Source organism: Tursiops truncatus, chromosome 9, assembly GCF_011762595.2.
Source record: "Tursiops truncatus isolate mTurTru1 chromosome 9, mTurTru1.mat.Y, whole genome shotgun sequence".
NCBI lineage: Eukaryota > Metazoa > Chordata > Mammalia > Artiodactyla > Delphinidae > Tursiops > Tursiops truncatus.
Genome location: NC_047042.1, coordinates 34173535 through 34179967, shown reverse-complemented (window position 1 = coordinate 34179967; position 6433 = coordinate 34173535). Strand labels below are relative to the sequence as shown.

General features: G+C 42.5%; 1 long non-coding RNA gene across 2 annotated transcripts in view; it reads left to right on the top strand.

Annotated features, from left to right (window-relative positions):
- The first annotated feature begins 533 nt into the window (after positions 1-533).
- LOC109548846 (uncharacterized) overlaps positions 534-6433 on the top strand; it is a 410544-nt gene continuing 404644 nt past the window's right edge. For both annotated transcript variants that reach the window (XR_002175017.3, XR_002175015.3), the window contains exon 1: positions 534-627. This is a non-coding gene — a long non-coding RNA (uncharacterized lncRNA). The remainder of the gene's footprint in view (positions 628-6433) is intronic.

The window sequence follows — 6433 nt, the reverse complement described above, 5'->3', positions numbered from 1 at the left end:
TGAATTTATCATTAAATTAAATTTATTGTGAAATTATTTGTACTTTATAGGTAAAACAAGACTTGCAAGATTTGTTTTGTCCTAACACTAGCTCACAGTCTGGTGACTCTGACCTTGTTTGGATATCAGGTTTGGACTTGGCATGCTATGGAAACGAAAAACTGTGTAGGGAAAGTATGAGCTGGCTCAGTGCTGCCCTTGTTATTAATAAAGTAAACCACATTGAAAGCAGTACCATAATGTTGTTCGCCATTGTCAATTTGCTTTCTCTCATCTTAGAATAAACATCCCGAACACATACAGTATTAGAATAGAGTGGGCCTCTGGTGCCTTAGACTCTTCTGGAGTTCCACACTGGGCCTTTTTTCTCACTCATATTGCTCCCTTTCATTAGGACATGCACTGAATCCTAACTGGTACTATAATATGAAGCTTAAAAAGGGTCACCTGGAGGTTACAGCCCAGCTGCTGCTTGAGCGCCGGAAGCACGTTCTGCGCGCCTGCGCATGCCGTCTTCCTCGCGCTTGTCTTGGTCCGAGATGAGAGCCGTGCGTGCGCAGGCACGCACCCACGAGAAGAGCGGAAGAGCGCCTTGTCCACCAGGAGTGCGCTGCTCCGGCGGAACAGGTAGGCCAGGTCGCTGGAGGTGCGGGCGGGAGCCGGGCAGGACGCCGACCCACCTGGCCCGGTACAGGCTGACCAGGATGGGCCTCGAGTGGCCGTCTCGGGATTGAGGAGTTTCAAAATGGGGGCGCCTGACGTCCCTCGTCACCGGGCTGGCTCAGGGCGCTGAGTGGCTGACTCACCCCGCCACACACACACCGGTTAGTCCCTTGGTTTTGGCCGCAGTTTTTGGAGTGGCTTTGGGGGGCGGCGTCGCCGGGGTTGAGGTGGGCCTGGGACTTCCGGGTACGGCCGAGGCCTTCTGTTAGCCCGGCCTGCTGGTTGGGCGGTGGGACTGACAATATATCGGTGTTAACCGTGCACATGCCGGGTGGGGTTGGCAGCGGGAGCGCGGCGTGGGACTTGAGGGGGTTGTCAGCGGGTCGCGGCGAGGGACCACGAAGCCCTCCACGTCTTCGGTTGGGTCCACGGTGCCGGGAGCGGCAGGCGGCCGGCGGCCGGGGTCTGAGTCGGACAGGGTGCTAGCGACTCGCTGACGGACGTGGGCGACGTCTTCTGGGCCCCGGAGCACCGGCCCGGCTCCCGGGACCTGGCAGTGTTGTCTTTGGAGCTGCCGAGGGACGGAGGTGCTGCGCCAGGCACAGGTCTACGTCATGCGTCGTGCGCGTCGGCCGCGCAGAGGGAGGTGCAGCTCGGCCTCTGTGGGGCCGTGGGAGGTGGCGCAGCACCTGCGGGAAGGAGGTGGAGAAGGACTGTCCACTTCCGTGGAGTGTAGGAGCCCCCCTCCGTGGGCAGGGAGGGCGTGGTTACTGTGGGATACAGTACTGTTGACTTCTTCGCTCTTTTCCTTATAGGCATGTATTTCACACCAGGTGTTTCCTTTAGTATGTCTCGTCCCAGACCAAGGCATTTTCTTGCATTGAAATAATCAGTTTTGCTTTTCATCATGAGTACCCAGAGGGAGAAATTCTTTTTTTCCGATAGGATGTGGCTATGGTTAATACCTGAGTAAAGCAGTGGATTATTTTATTACCTCAGTAAAATACTGGCCTGGAATGTTCTATTTCAAGGTTCTCTAAGGAGAGTGGGTTGATTTTGATGAATGTCGTAATCATTACGGGGTGAAATTTTACAACCTAAAATATGCCACCTTTAGGGTTTTAATTTATTTAAAGTTATGAAGAATTAAAGTTCATAATGTGCTACTACAGTCCTGAACAAATCAACTGAAATTTTTTGTAGTAACAGTAATTACACTGGCCTTCGGGAAGAGCACAGGGCCTCTCTTTAGTCTTCCCCTTACTTCATTCCCTAGGAGAAGTAATTTCTGGTGCAGGTTCTAGGACATTTTATTGGACACAGTCCTAGTGGGTAAAACTTGTACAGGTGGAACTTCTGCTCACCTGAGTATTTTCTTCTTATTTATCTTCGTTAGGTTATATGAAAGTTATCAGAGTGCTGGAGCCCTCACATGTCAACTGCCCTCTGATCTTGCTCTCCTTCCTGACTCTCTGGGTCTTTTTTCCCCTCTGGTACTGGGGGCTGGGGGGTGTACTCTAGACATACCTTAATAAACAGAAATTGGAAAAATACAAAGCTTGGTTTTGAACTTAGGACAACAATTCTCATTTGACCTGTAGACCACCTATCTCAGAATGACCTGCTAGCTAAAGGGTAGGTTCCTGGACTTATCCTAGAGTTATGGAATCAGAATATTTGAGGGTACACTGAGGTTGACCTATCTGGGACATTGTTGTTTATGTTAAAGACTTTGATTCATGGCTTAAGTCTAACAGTGGTTCTCAATCCTGGCTGTGTATTAGAATCACCTGTGAATTGAAAACTATTGATAGTGGGATAATATTATGGAAAAACTGAATCAGCATTTAAATTGAATTCCCCAAGTGATTCTAGTATGCAATTACAGTTGAAATTTATTGATTAGGAGAGCGGTATTGCCTAAATAGTGAAGTCTTTACTTTGATTTTCCTTTCTTTCTGACCTTATGGTATATGGTTTAATCAAACTTAGATTCCAAAGAATCAGTTCAGTAAACACTTCCAGGAAGAAAGATGAACTGCATTTAGAATCAATAATAACACAAGTAGAATATTTGTGTTGCTCTATTAGCCTGTGAAACTTTGTTTTATATAAATTGTAAAACTAAAAATACAATCACATTAAAGTCAAGTTAGATAGATTTTATGCTAAAAAACGGAATAGGTTTTTAGACATATTTCACCAAAGATTGCCCCCTGAGCTTTGAAAGAAAGTGATTAAAGTATCACTTAAGTTGAAAAGAAAAATCTTTTCCAGCCATCTTTTCCATATTGTGGAAATCCATATTGTGGTCAGTGATGGAAATCTGATGCATAAAGTCCTGGTTACTGCAGCTGATGTTGAGTGTTTTCTTATCACTCTTATATTGCCAGGATATAATCAATGCTCAGATCAATGTTCTGTTGAATAAGTTTGTGTATCAGGTGATCTCCTAAGTGACTGCCTGGGGTTCTTAGGTATGCCGCATCATTTCTTAATGGATTCTAGCTTCAGTCATCTCAAATGCATATATGCACATGCACATGCATCCACACACAGTGTGCCGAAGGATGTATATTTATCTATTATAGTTACTGAATTGTCATTTATGAATTTTAAGTCTATGGTGATGATGATTTCATTGAACCTGAGTATTCATTTCACTGATGTGTTGTAGCCTTTTTTTTTAAATTAATTAATTAATTTTGGCAGTGTTGGGTCTTCATTGCTGCCCACCGGCTTTCTCTAGTTGCGGTGAGTAGGGGCTACTCTTCACTGCAGCACGTGGGCCTCTCATCGCGTGGCTTCTCTTGTTGCGGAGCACGGGCTCTAGTCGCGTGGGCTTCATTAGTTGTGGCCCACGGGCTCTAGACCGCCGGCCCAGTGGTTGTGGCGCCCCGGCTTAGCTGCTCTGCGGCATGTGGGATCTTCTTCCCAGACCAGGGATCGAACCCATGTCCCCTGCATTGGCAGGCGGATTCTTAACCACTGCACAACCAGGGAAGTCCCTAGCCTTTTGGTTTTGAAAACAATAGAAATGATAATTTAGACAATTTAGATAATTTAGAGGGAAAAATCGATAGTAATTTCTATAATACAACTTTTGGATCAAGTGGCCAAAACCAAATCTGAAATTATGGCACATAGAATATATTTTCTTCATCACAGAGCTCAAATTCCTAAGAATCTTTTCTATAAAGGGAAGGGGAAATGTACATGCATCAGTCGTATCATTCTGTCTTCATTGATAAATAATGATAACCATGAAGATGTTAATTTGTTAAATTTGACTATTAATCTTTTTATTGCCATTAATCTATTAAATGCTTAAACAGGCTGGTATATAAATCAGTGGCTGGATATGGTTTTTATAGTTAAAATGTTAAGCTTAATCACAATTATATGGGCTGAAATAATGCTAAATGTAGTCAGAAATTATTTGCATAATACAGAAAATATTACAGAATGCTATAAAAAGAGTACTTAAAATATATAAAACATACAGGGCTTCCCTGGTGGCGCAGTGGTTGAGAGTCCACCTGCTGATGCAGGGAACACGGGTTCGTGCCCCGATCCGGGAAGATCCCACATGCCGCGGAGCGGCTGGGCCCGCGAGCCGTGGCCACTGAGCCTGCGCGTCCGGAGCCTGTGCTCTGCAGCGGGAGAGGCTACAGCAGTGAGAGGCCCGCGTAACGCAAAAAAAAAAAAAAAAAAATATATATATATATATATGTATATATATATATATATAAAACATACTGAGGGCTAAATAGTATTTTAGGCTCATAAGAGACAGTCATCTAAAGGGCTTCCCTGGTGGCGCAGTGGTTGAGAGTCCGCCTGCCGATGCAGGGGACACGGGTTCGGGCCCCGGTCTGGAAAGATCCCACATGCCGCGGAGCGGCTGGGCCCGTGAGTCATGGCCGCTGGGCCTGCGTGTCCGGAGCCTGTGCTCCGCAACGGGAGAGGCCACAACAAGGAGAGGCCCGCGTACCAAAAAAAAAAAAAAAGAGACAATCATCTATAAATAAGGCAGAATTGAGAAATTAGGTAGTTTAATGAGTGCCTATGAATAAATTTTGAGGCTTTAAAACCAGATAAGGAGATTTTTGTTGTGACTTCAATTCCCATTTTCACAAATCTATCACAGTCTTGTATTGCTTTGATTCAGTATCAGCAATTATCTCCAAATGTCCTTGAAACTGATCTTCATCTCTTTTAATCCATGGACCATATTACTATCAAACTAACTTCTTTGATATTTCTGCACATAAAACCTTAAATTTGCTCAATACTTAATTCTGTTATTCATATGATGTGAAATCCTTTGATTACCATTAAAGACCTTCCCAACTTTCTCTGTCTTCTAACTGACCATTAAATCTCACATGCTCTCTCTTAACCATGTCAAGAATATACTTTCTCATTCATGATTATTTGCCTTTGGTCATGGTATAACTCGCATCCTCCACCCATGACTTACATTATCTCATGCATCTGCCCGAAATGTTTCACATTTCCTAACTGGTCTCTGAATGTCTTAACCCACTGTAACACCTTGCATTTCATTCTGATTCCATTCTTAGGCTGGAATTAGAAATCTGTGATATGATATATGAGGTCTTCAGTAATCTGATCTCTGTCAACCTCTCCAGTTTCATCTCTCACCTTTTCCCTTGTTCTAGACATGCTTGGGCTTTTAAAATTCCTGGGATAGGCCACAGCTACTCTCCAGGCCTTCTGACATGGGGCATTCTCTGCACCCCTAGTGGTATACCACATTCTTCTGGGTTTTTTCCCCAGTTCTCCAGGTAGGAAATAAATACAGATTGTGTAGCTAATGCCCCTAAAAAAAGATAGGATTTTAAAACAATTCTCAAAGTCTTTCTGTATCATACAACCTGTGATTGTAACTTTGGCCACCTAACTAACCACCATGCATTTCTTCAGTGATACCACTTCAGTAAGCTTAATTTTATGTATATTGAGACAAAATCAAATGCTACTCAAAATGGATCTTAGGCTTAAACATAAAACCTGAAACTATAAGATTTCTGTATCAAAACGTAAGAGAAAATCTTTGTGATCTTGAGTTATGCAAAGATTTCTTAGATATGACTCCAAAGGTATGATTCATAAAATTACTAAATTGATAAGTTGGACTTTATCAAAATTAAAACTTTTGTTTCAAAAGATACTGTTAAGAGAAAGAAAAGAGAAGCTGCAGGTTAGGAGAAACTATTTGCAAATTGCATATCTGAATACATGGGAAATTTATTTAGAATATATTAAAAATACTTTGAAAACTCATTATAAGAAAACAAAAATAAAAAGGTGGGCAAATTTTTGGACTCTTTAACAAAGAAAATGTATTCTTGACAGTAAGTACATGAAAAGAAACTCAACATCATTAGTCAGTACGGAAATACAAATTAAACCCAAAAGATAGTACTACATACCTATCAGAATGGATAAATTAAAAAGACTGACAGTACTAAGTTTTGGGGAATATGTGGAGAAACTAGAACTCTTATGCTCTGCTAGTTGGAATGTAAAATGGTATGTCTACTTTGGAAAACAATTTAGCAGCTTCTTAGAAATTTAAACATAACACTTACCATATGATCTAGCCATTCATTCTTAGGTATTTACCCAAGAGAAATGAAAATATGTGTATTGTACATAAATGTTCATAGCACCTTTACTTTAATAGCCCCACACTGAAACTATCCAAATGTGCATCGTCAGAAGAATAAACAGTGGTGTATCC